The 12625-nt window shown below is 37.1% G+C and overlaps 1 protein-coding gene and 1 pseudogene across 4 annotated transcripts in view; one reads left to right on the plus strand and one right to left on the minus strand.

Annotated features, from left to right (window-relative positions):
• The window catches only part of LOC105150384 (uncharacterized), a 126758-nt gene that overhangs the window by 20422 nt on the left and 93711 nt on the right, over positions 1-12625 (minus strand). The window lies entirely within an intron of this gene.
• Positions 16-2122, plus strand: LOC147909358 (uncharacterized; annotated as a pseudogene).

A 12625-nucleotide genomic window follows, 5' to 3' on the forward strand; every position in this document is an offset into this window, starting at 1 on the left:
TATACGTTATGTATTTTTGTAAGATCTATTTACATTTTCTTTTTTTTTACAGCGCATTTTCAAACATCGTCTAATACATCTTTAAAACCTCGCTACATGCCTCGTATCTTGATGAGGAAATGTGCATTGACATCGACAGCGTACAAGTTCCTGAACATTGGGATCGTCGTGGGATCTATATCTCATGTGCAAATTGCGATTGGTGATAATCGAGGCAACCATATGTTCATATTACATGGAAGACATTTATCGAGAGACATGCAGATATCAAGCAATTAATGCAGTCAACAGTCCCATTATCATTACCGATTCAAGATCTAAATGTGGAACTTGTTAAAATATATGGTATGAATAACGTGAAGTTAATATTAAATGGCACATGTTTGTACACGAAACCAACAACTGTGCTTTTCTTATTTGAGCTGGAGCAATGTGTTGAACATGTATTCTATGAACTGAGTTAATATACGCATGGTGTTAGTAAGAAATTCGAATATTTTGTGTCATTTTTAAGACAAAATTGTATTACTAAAAGCGATGCAGCAAACATTTTGTACAAAATTTATGATAAAAGTTCTGTTATAGAATGTGAACTAATAGTCTATAGTTTAGATTATATTGTATAATACAGGGTGCGGCAGAGAAACTTACTTTTTTGAAAAACGCGCCAAACGGCAAGGGGTGAAGGTAGGGAGCTGGGAGGGGGTGCGTCCGAGAGGATAGGTCCTCAATTTTTGTTTCCCCCACAGCCAATCTCGATCATGCTTTGGACGAGAGAGCATCGCGCGTTCGCCGTCGAGGCATACTTTGGTAATGGCCGCTCCAATTGTCGCCACTCAACGTGCCTTTCGAGCGCGCTTCATTATTCCTCCTCGCAGTCCAATCCCCGGTCGGAATTCGATTCTTTCGTGGGTTACCGCATTTCAGGAGTTTGGCAGCGTCGTTAAACGCAGGTTAGGAGCTGTAAGAACGGCCAGGACTCCGGAAAATGTTGAGAGAGTGAGACAGTCATTTTTGCAATCCCCTCGCCGTTCTGCTCGCAAACATGCGGCTGCTTTCGGACCGAACTGTGAGACGAATCCTTCACAACGAACTCCAATTTCATCCGTACAAACTGACTGTTGTGCAGGAGTTGACTGACCGCGATTTCGTGGCCCGCCAAACTGCATGTGAAGTTCTCCTTGAAAGCCTTCCCCACGACGCGGTAACGTTCTTCAGCGACGAGGCTCACTTTCACCTTTCCGGCTGTGTCAACAAACAGAACATGCGCTACTGGAGTGCTGAAAATCCACATGAACTTCACCAAACCCCTCTCCATTGTGAACGTGTTACCGTTTGGTGCGCAATTTCGTCGGTCGGGATCATTGGTCCTTATTTTTTTGAGGAAAACGAGCGCGCTGTCACGGTGAATGCAACTCGATACAGGGAGATGTTCGAAGAATTTTTCCTTCCACATCTGGAAGAAATGGACGTCGGAGATGTGTGGTTTCAACAAGACGAAGCCACGGCCCACACAGCACGGGCCTCGATGGAATTGTTGAGGGAACACTTCCCTGACCGCCTCATCTCTCTCAGAGGCGATCTTCCTTGGCCGGCGCGCTCTCCAGATTTGGCTCCATGCGACTTCTTCCTATGGGGTTATGATTGAAGTCTATCGTTTACAACGATCGACCACAGACCCTAGCTCACCTGAAGACAAACATTCGGAACGCCATCGCCGAAATATCGGTGGACATGCTTCAGAGAGTGACGCGAAACTTCAGAAATCGACTCAATCAGTGCATAGACAACGGCGGCCGTCATTTGATAGATGTAATTTTCAAAAGTGCATGAAAAAAAATTTGATGAGGTGATCTGGGGTGATCTCTAAGGGGAAAAAAGAATTATACTGATATCTGCAATAGTTTCATTTTTATTAACCTTTAAAAAAAGTAAGTTTCTCTGCCGCACCCTGTACATACTGCATTACATAGATAAATAAATTGTATGATAAAAAATATATTCTTTTCTTCTAAAATTATTTTATCCCTAGTATCTTCGCCACTTTTACTTCTTCTTCATATCTTCGTAGTATTGAATTAGTCAATAACACAGCGCGTTTGATCATTTTTGTACTGCATTACTAAAAAAAAAATATCATCATAATTAGTGTTACTAGGTTATATTATTAAAAATTCATAAAAATATTATCATAATTAGTTTCTATATCGTATCATTAAAAATCATAAATATCATATTTATTTAATTAAATCACATACAAAAAGAAAAGACAATGTGGAAGAGAGCGCAAATAGTAAAGCCATATTTTTATCAAAAAATTATTGCACACTCCCAATATATATTGGGTCATCTAAAAAGTATCCGCGGTTTTTTGTCACTAGATGTATATTGATGGTCATATATCTAGTGACAAAGTACCGCGGATACTTTTATATATATATATATATATATAAAATATATATATATATATGTATACATGTGTAGAAAAAGTCCCGGACCCCTTAAATACTTGGAAAGTAATCATTTTTGAAAAAAATGTTTTATACAAAAGTTGTAGGGTTGAAACTGATCTATTGACAGACCTTATCAATTTGACCTTGGATGACAAGATCAAGTCAAAGTCAAATCGATTTTTTTAAACGAAATACCCTATTTTTGATTTTAGAATCTAATATCTTAGATCAGGAGCTTTCCAAAACATTATGATAAAGTCTCTTTTTTTTTCAGTACTTTTCAAGTATTTATGAGAATTGAAAGTCACAGAATCGCCGGAATTAGTATTATCTAAGGTATTACGTAGAGATTGCCCGAGTGGATTTATGAGTCATGTACGTGCCCGCGAATGTCTATATCTCTATCTCCTCCTCTCTCCTACTCTTTCCTTCTCCTTCTTCCCCCTTTCCTTTCTACTTCTTTCTATCCCTTCTCCCTCCTTCCCATCCTTTCAACAAAACCTTTTGGAACCTATATAAGATCTACTAGAGATCTCTCTTGTCAAGTTCACTCTTTCTGTGACCAGCGATTAAGAATATATACTTTTTCGTGATACTCCGTTCTGAGATTGTTTATCGCTACATAGTTATCTTTGTTTGTAAAGTATTTATTTGAAATATTTTATAATGCTTATTGAACAGGAGCGTATATCCTTTTTAATGATGCGAGGATGGGGTGATCGTAGAAGGTCCTACGCACATATGACAGAGCTTTTCAATTAAACCTTTAGTAGTGAGGACAATGGTATATCGACGTATAATGTTATTCATACTGTACGTTTTGAAGAAATGGGTTTTGTAAAAGATCGTAATAGGATCGACAAGGTAGACCAGCAATAGCGACAAATCTTAATAAAAGATTGAATATTCTATAGTCTTTTATCGAAGATCCGCGTAATTCAATTCGCCAAGTTGCACAACACGACATCGATCCTATGTCAGTTCATAAAATTCTAAAAAAGGAAAAATTTCATCCATATAAGATCCATCTGGAACTATGTGAAGATGATTTTGATTATCGCATTGAATTTTGCGAAAGTATGATGTTAAATATCGATAGAAATTTTTTATTTGTAGTCAACATTATTTTTTCAGATGAAGCTACTTTTGAGCTAATGTAAATCGACATAATTGCAGATATTGGAGCGATAAAAATTCTCATTGAATGTACGAGACATATACTCAGAATCAGCAAAAAGTCAACGTATGGGTTAGAATTTTAAATGAAGCCATTATTGGGTTTTTCTTTATTGAAGGTAATTTAAACGCTAACAATTACTTAGCCATGCTTCAAGATGAAATAGTTCCGGCAATCCGAAACATCGTTCGTCAAAACTTTAATGACATTTGGTTTCAGCAAGATGGGGCGCCACCTCACTACGATTTACGAGTACGCCAATATCTGTTTGAAGTTTTTCCGAATATGTGGATAGGAAGAAGGGGTTACATTGAATGGTCAGCACGATCGCCTGATCTAAATCCACTCGACTATTTTTTGTGGGGATATTTAAAGGGAAAAATTTATAATACAGAATCTCGAAATCTTAATAATTTAGGTCAACGAATAATAAATGAATGAATAAAATCATGCCTCGCGAATTCTGTAGAAATGCAGTCTTAAGTTTTTATAATCTAGCACATTGTCAGACTGCAGAGGGACGTCAATTTGCTATAATATGTAATATTCTTTTAACCCTAGCTCGCCATACTGGAATATGACGTATCTAATGCGATTTTTCACATTGCAATTCAGACTTTAATTTTTTATGATGTAATTTAAGAATAAAATATTTTTTGTTTCATCTTTGCTTCTCTTTATTTGTTCTTGTCTTACTTTAGAGATATCAATTTTGCATGTGATAAATTAAAAATATGTTTTATATTCAGAGATATAACTTGATGAAGTTCCAGATCCCGGTCTAGCCGAGGAAGTAACTAAAAACTGGTAGATAAGGCGAGCTGGGGTTAAAGGAATGCTCAAACGAATGACAGTTAATTTAGATATATCATTGTCTTTATTTCTAAAAAATTGATTGAAAAGTTTTGTCGTAAGACTTCCTATGATCACCCCATCCTCGCATCATTAAAAGGAATATGAGCACCTTAGCTTAGGTAATGCTAATGCCGCGGCAGTTCCATAACTTTCAACTCTCATAACTTAAAAAATGATTAAAAAGAGGCTTTATTATAGTGTTTTGGAAAGCTCCCTACTTCAGCTATTAGATTCTAAAATCAAAAATAGGATGTTTCAAAAATCGATTTGGTGGCATCATCCAAGATCAAATTGATAAGGTCATTCAATAGATCATTTTTAACCCTACAACTTTTGTATAAAACATTTTTTCCAAAAATGACTACGAGGGCAAGTCAATAAGTTTTTAGAAAAATATAGTAAAACATTTTTTTTTATCGATTCATTTTTATTTCTCAATATAGTCTCCTTTCAGCTCGTAAGATATACTTGATCCAACGATTCTCTAATTTTTTCAAACCGTCCGAATAATATGGTTTATCCAACCCTTCAAAATAAATCTCTGTTTCGGCGACGAGCTGCTCTCTGGTGGTAAATCTCTCTTTCCTCCGAACCATTTCTTCAGGTTTGGAAACAGAAAATAATCGCAGGGAACTAAATCTGGTGAATATGCTGGATGGGGAAGCAATTCGTAGCGGAATTCATTGAATTTGGCCATCGGTGCTGGGCACGTGTGAACCTGTGCATTGTCTTAATGAAAGAGCACTTTCTTCTTCGCCAAATGGGGACCTTTTTTCTTTAATTTAAAATATTGTTGAAACGGTCCACTGAAGCTGCGTAGTAATCGCCATTGATCGTTTGCTTCGACGGAAGGTAATCGATATGAATTATACCGCGTGTATTCTAAAAAACTGTGGCCATCACCTTTCCGGCAATTTTATGGTCTTCGTCTTCTTCGGAGCTCGTTCACTCGGTGAAATCCAATGTTTTGACTGTTTCTTCATTTCGGGTGTGAAGTAATGGATCCATGTTTCGTCCACAGTAATGAATCGACGCAGAAATTCATCTGGATTACGTTGAAACATCTCCAAACATTGTTTTGAAATCGTCACACGGTCGCGCTTATGGTCCACAGTGAGCAAACGCGGCACCTGTCTTGCCGATAGCTTTTTCATACCCAATTGTTCGTGCAAAATTGAAATCATTGTGCCATGTGGCCTCAATAAGCTCGCGCACTTTTATTCGTCGATCGGTCAAAACAATATCGTGGACTTTATCGATGATTTCTGGCGTAGCAGCCTCAATTGGATGTCCCGAACGAGATGCATCACATGTACGACCACGTTTAAATTCATTCACCCAATTGTATACAGTCGCAAACGTTGGTGCAGATGTGCTATGAATATTATCCAATTCGGCTTTGATTTCTTTCGGTGTTAAACTTTTCATATGTAGATGTTTGATCACTGCACGAAATTCATTTTTTCCATTTTGCAAAAAATACGAAGGTTGTTCGCTTTAATCATCTACAGAAATAAAACTACGATGAATTCCACTCAAAATTTGACGATAATCAATCAGTTGAAAGATACTATTTGTCAAAAAGTAATGTGACATGAGGGCACTGCGAGTGCCCTCTGATAGATTTTCTAAGAACTTATTGATTTGCCCTCATATTTTTTAAGGGGTTTGGGATTTTTTGTACATCCTGTATATATGTGTGTGTGTGTGTGTGTGTGTGTTGTGTGTGTGTGTGTGTGTGTGTGTGTGTGTGTGTGTAAATAAAATAAGAGACATCCAAACTGTAATCAATTCCACATCGAATGATAACAATTGTAAATCGAAGATATTATATCCGAAAGTTCGATTAGATATTATCAGATTACTATATCTCCGATCCGATATTATCCATCCTCCTCTATCGATCGCAAATCTGATTTTATCATAAACTACATTGAGTTCACGTAGCACAACAGCACATGAAAAGCGCTTTTGAAACGCTCTTCAAATTGCATTTCTCAAAAGTGCTGTCAATTATGCACTTTCATTATATGTGAATAACTCGGCAGATTTCAATTAACTGAACTAACACTGATAAAAAAATGATAATGCGCGTGAAAAGCGCTTTAAAAGTACTTGCACTTCAGAAACGATTCAAAAACGCTTTTTTAGCGCAAAAACATCGAGGTTTTGTAGATATTATTCCGGGAAATATTGGTTAAATTAAAAAGCACAAATGTATCCTATAGGCACATAATATTATTTAATATAATATTATAAGTAATATTTTAAGAACATTTTACTAAAATTATATAATATTAAATATATTTTCAAAATTAATGGATGGTTATATGTGTCTCCTGATAATATTATGATTATTAAATATAATTATTTAATATGATTATTAAAAGTAACATTATTTAATGTTACTATAATATTGTATAAACGTTAAAAAGTATTATAGTTACATTTATTTTAATTTGTAAAACTAACTTGTATTTTAACTTGTAAAACTCTGTTCAATATAAATATATGTTTAAAGATTGAAAATTTGGCAATTGTAGAAATGGATATGTAGTTAAAATTACGCCGAAATGTTTTTTTAGCACAAGATGCAACATAGACTGATAAGAACTTTTCGTACTGGATTGTGAATTCAAATTGCACTGAAATAAAAATAATTAATATTTATAAATATTTTTATAATACTTCAGGGATATTAAGGATAAAATATAAGCATATTATATAAATGGATATATAATTTCTACAGAATATAAATAAAATTATGTCGATAAGAGCTACGAGCTGTGAGAAAACGAGGTGAAGTAATATAATGTATTAAATAAAAATATAGTTACAAATGGCGTTTCGACTCCAATTGGATCATTCACAATGTTAGACACAATACATAATATAATTATAATATAATTCAAATTAGTATAAATTATAAAATACAATAGGTATGCCCATTAACAAAAATAACGTAGAAAAATCTTTAATTAAATTCGTACAAAATATTGAGAGCAATATATCCGGTCGTCCTAACAACATTATAAATTTCATTACAAATAACTCCGTTTCCAACAAATTTTCCAGAGAGTTATCCTCTGCAAGTTCGAGTGACAAGCTTTTGTCTACATGCTTTGATATTATCAACAAATTTGGCAAAGATCATGATGAGTTGCTCGTTACTCAGACTGACTTTTTCACAAAAAAAAATTTTACTAGTACTATCCACACTTTCTTAGATAATAGTTATCCTCTTCATTTCATTTTTTCCACTATACATAATACTTGTAGATTGAATTAGCACATCCACAGAAACAACATTGTCCATCCTTCTAATAAAAAAGAAAAAGTTGTTCCAAAATGTTTTACTATTCCATATGCTAAATCAGTTTCTGAAAGCTTAATGCCCATTGCTCTTAAAATGAATTCAAAATTAGCATATTCCATTCCTAACACCCTTAAAAATGAATTCTTGTCCAACTGGCCTCCTACCATGCCAAAATAAAAAAAAAGTATAAATTAGAATTCGGAACAATTTATGAGCTTCCAAACTCCTCAAAAAAATTTTGAGCTCGTTTAGAAGGAATCGGTTAGATCTTCCCCGATGTTGTCCGTTTCCAGTTAGAAGGAATCTTAATTTAAAGGTGAGGGGGGGAGGAGGTGCTGAATAGACGTCCCCTACCCCTTAAAATTAACAATAGGAAATCGTTTCTAGGTTCAGAATTAGGAGTTCTTTATGAGTGCACACTGGTCGACATCCGCCTAGGTACCGCTGCAGGACCCTTATCTTTCCCTGGGACTTCCGATATGAAGGCTCCAGTAATATCGCGCTTCGGCTGCACTTCAGGGAATGTACCGCCTCTTAGCAGCTAAGAGCATCAAAGTGGCCGACATCCGCACAGTACGTACAGTGCGCGTCCGCCAGTGCGACTGGCCGACATCCGCCTAGATATCACTCGGTACACGCGGCGCGGCCTTAGCTCCATTTGGGCCCAATGACACTGCGGTTCGGATGGCCCAGGTGAGAAAGTTGGACCTTGGATTGGTCATCGGCGCGGATGGTTATTCTTAAGAGGAGACCCGCCCACTGTTTCCGATGTCTGGCCAAGAGTCATACGCAGCAGCGGTGTCTGTCCTTCGTGAACAGGACCCAATGCTACTTTAACGAGCCGGGTCATATATTGCCGATTGCCGACGAACGTCCTACTGTCCCTCTTGTGGCGTCCCGCCAACTACAAGATAGGAAGTCCATCCTGTGTAAACGTCAGGCCGCAAGTCCGTGCGCAGAATGGACATTACTTGGGAGATTACGGTCTCCCCAGGTAGTGATTTTACGCGAACCGTGCGGGTGTCGCCGGCCTCCGGGGGAGATGTTTCTTCTCCGGATACTTCGCGCGGTGAGGTATCTCTATCTCAGAGCATATTACGGGTAAGTCTCTCGAGAGTGGAGCCCGTGCCGCCCGCGCCATTGGAGGGGCTTCACATTTACTCGGGGACCCTTCGCCCGCTGGGAAGCTGCTTGGGCGGAAATAATTTCGTCTAGGCGCGCGCGGCACTCCTGCGCCAACGGAGCGCGGGGGCATTAAGTAATGCAGTGTATTGTCCCACTTTACTCTCCTCTGCTCCTATGGAGAGGCTCGACCCACAGTTGATGTATTTCGGCTGGGTCATAATGGTCTCCCCCATAAACCGGCGAATAAACTTTAGAATCTGCGCCGACTTGCGCTCACCTCCCGAGTTACTTCAGGTCGGTGTGAGTCGGCGCGGGAACAGAGAACGGTGAGGAGCTGCCGAGAGCGTGGTGCGATCTCGCTTCCACATTGCTCTCGTCGTTTACTGACGCGGGTTTGGAAGGAATGTTAACATGTGCCCAGGCTTGCGTCACAAAGTCAGAGTAGGACACAGCAGTTTTTAAGAGGCGGCTTTGGTTGGTCTCTTTGGGACGTGTCCAACTTTGTTGGGTATATCCATCAGGGGTCTTCTGGGACCGAATCTAATATGCCTCGGGTCTGACTAGCCTGAAGTATCTATGAAGATCTTCCTCTCTTACACAAAAAAAGGAGCTCTTTATGAGTTCTTAAATCAGTGCACTTTCGATTTATATGGTGTCAGGCCGACCGCCTGGAGGTTAATAAATATTATTGGCACAAATCTGGTACAAAAATATATAATCTTTAATTTTTTAGCTGCAACCCTTTAACAGGAAAATCACTCTCTGTCCTTTTCACGCTAGAGACAACTATGTTCCAGAATGGGAAAATAAATCACTTTCACACTAGAAAGAATCATAAGTATTATAAAATAGGGAAATAAGTCATTTTATAACAGAAAATTGTAAAAAGTCTTCCTTATTAAAAAAAAATTAGATGAATCGTAATATAACATTTCGTATAACTATTCACCTGAATCTTTTTGTTTTAATAAGTATAATAATATATAAGGATAAATAAAATGTCCCGGTCCGGTGAAATATCTTTAAAACTAAACATTTCCGGAAGAAATGTTTCTTACAAAAGTTGTAAGATTTTAATAGATGATCTGTTCACTGATCTGGTCAGTTTAATCTTAGCTGACGTCGCCAAAGTCAAGGTCATATCGATTTTTTTTAATGGCACACTCTGTTTTTGATTCCAGAATCTTATAGTTGGTATCAAGAACTAGTAGATTTCAAAACACTACAATAAAGTTATTTTTGATAAAATATTTTTCGAGGGGGAGGGGGGAGGGTAGCCGGACAAGAGAGGCAAGTTGTGACCGATCTGGAGACATGATTCTCAATATCAGCTGAACTGATCAAATTCTATATATGCTCAATCGATAGCTACTGCACGGATTGTACGAGGGCAAGTCAATAAATTTTTAGAAAAAGATAGTAAAACATTTTTTTTTATCGATTCATTTTTATTTCTCAACATAGTCTCCTTTCAGCTCAATACACTTGATCCAACGATTCTCCAACTTTTTCAAGCCGTCCGAATAATATGATTTGTCCAACTCTTCAAAATAAGCCTCTGTTTCGGCGATGAGCTGCTCTCTGGTGGTGAATTTCTTTCCTCCGAACCATTTTTTCAGATTTGGAAACAGGAAATAGTCGCAGGGAGCTAAATCTGGCGAATATGTTGGATGGAGAAGCAATTCGAAGTGGAATTCATTGAATTTGACCATCGATTCCGGGCACGTGTGAACTCGTGCATTGTCTTGATGGAAGAGCCCTTTCTTCTTTGCCAAATGGAGACGTTTTTTTCTTTAAAATGTTGAAACGGTCCAATAAGGCTGCATATTAATCGCCATTGATCGTTTGCTTCGACGGAAGGTAATCGATATACCGCGTGCATCCCATAAAACTGTGACCGTTATCTTTCCGGCCGACTTCACAGTCTTCGCCTTCTTCGGAGCTGGTTCACTCGGTGAAGTTCATTGTTTTGACTGTTCCTTCAGGTATCCGTCTCAGGTGTGAAGTAATGGATCCATGTTTCGTTCCACATAATGAATCAACGCAGAAATTCATCTGGATTACGTTGAAATATCTTCAAACATTATTTTGAAATCGTCACACGGTCGCGTTTATGATTCACAGTGAGCAAACGTGGCACCCATCTAGCTTTTTTGTATTCAATTGTTCGTGCAAAATTGAAATCACTGTGCTATGTGATATGCCTGTGGCTTCAACAGCTCACGCACTTTCACTCGTCGGTCAGTCAAAACAATATCATGGACTTTATCGATAATTTCTGGCGTAGCAGCCTCAATTGGACGTCTCGAACGAAGTGCATCACATGTGGATGTACGACCACATGTTTAAATTCATTCACACAATTGTATACAGTCGCAAACGCTGGTGCAGATGTGCTATGAACATTATCCAATTCGGTTTGATTTCTTTCGGTGTTAAACCTTTCATATGTAGATCACTGCAAGAAACTCGTTTTTTTCCATTTTGCAAAAAATATAAAGGTTGTTCGTCTACAGAAATGAAACCACGCGATGAATTCCGCTCAAAATTTGACAGTAATCAGCTGAAAGATGCTACTTGTCAAAAAGTAATGTGACATGACACTACGAGTATCCTCTAACAAATTTTCTAAGAACTTATTGACTTGCCTCGTATAATGAAAGTACTTTTATTTTTTTTCTATATGTCCTGCAAGCAGAGGTATTGCAAACCTCTGAATCTCTGAACTTGATCATCATTTTAAGAAACGTCGTCGATCAGCAGAATGTATAGCCGCAACGTCTGTCGCTAAATGACACTAGAAGTGCTAATCAGATGTCTGCCCGTTCGAGTTGTGACGTTTAGAGACTCATGGCGATATGTGCGGCGCGAGGCGTTTGCTAGGCAGTTTTCACTCTCGCACGCCAAACTATCGATATTCAGCACTTTAGATTAATATCTCGATTACGAAAATTGAAAAATGATCAAGAACTAAGCTAAGAAATGGTAATGATAAAGCGATTTATTCATTATTGATCTCTATTTATTAATAATAATATTTAACACAAAATAGTTATATATATTATAATGACAATTGCATTTATTACATAAAATGGTTATTTTTATTTATTATTCGTATCTTACATAACTTAAATGTATAAATAGTGATTGATTAAACATGTTTGACAACAATTTTGAAATTAGAAGTGCATAATGAATCTTTGGTATGTTATTAGTGATGATGTAAATATTAAAAAATTTAATGACTTCTTCATTTCATCAAAGAAAACTAACAATAAAATGATTCGCATGTTTACAATTTATTTAAAATTGAAGAGACTGGAAATGTATATATATATATATATATATATATATATATATATATATATATAAAACAATAAATATATATAAATATATATAACAATATAAATACATATAACAATATGTAGAAATTATTGTGAATACAACAAATGATCTGTTTTCTGTTCTTGCACTAGACTGTACTAGAACTCTTTTTTCACGTAATTGCGGATTATGTGAAAAATATTTGCCGTACATACGCAATCCCTAATAACTTTTGTTTCATCCGGACATCCGATACGGATTACGGATTATAGGCTACATGTGACAGCACGCTAACAGTGTGTTCAAGTCGGATTTCCGCATTAGCTTTCCATCCTTTGTTTAGTAATCCTTTGTTTAGCCGAGTGGCATTTTAAG

Source organism: Acromyrmex echinatior, chromosome 6 (genome assembly GCF_024713525.1).
Source record: "Acromyrmex echinatior isolate Ae372 chromosome 6, ASM2471352v2, whole genome shotgun sequence".
In the NCBI taxonomy this organism is placed as follows: domain Eukaryota; kingdom Metazoa; phylum Arthropoda; class Insecta; order Hymenoptera; family Formicidae; genus Acromyrmex; species Acromyrmex echinatior.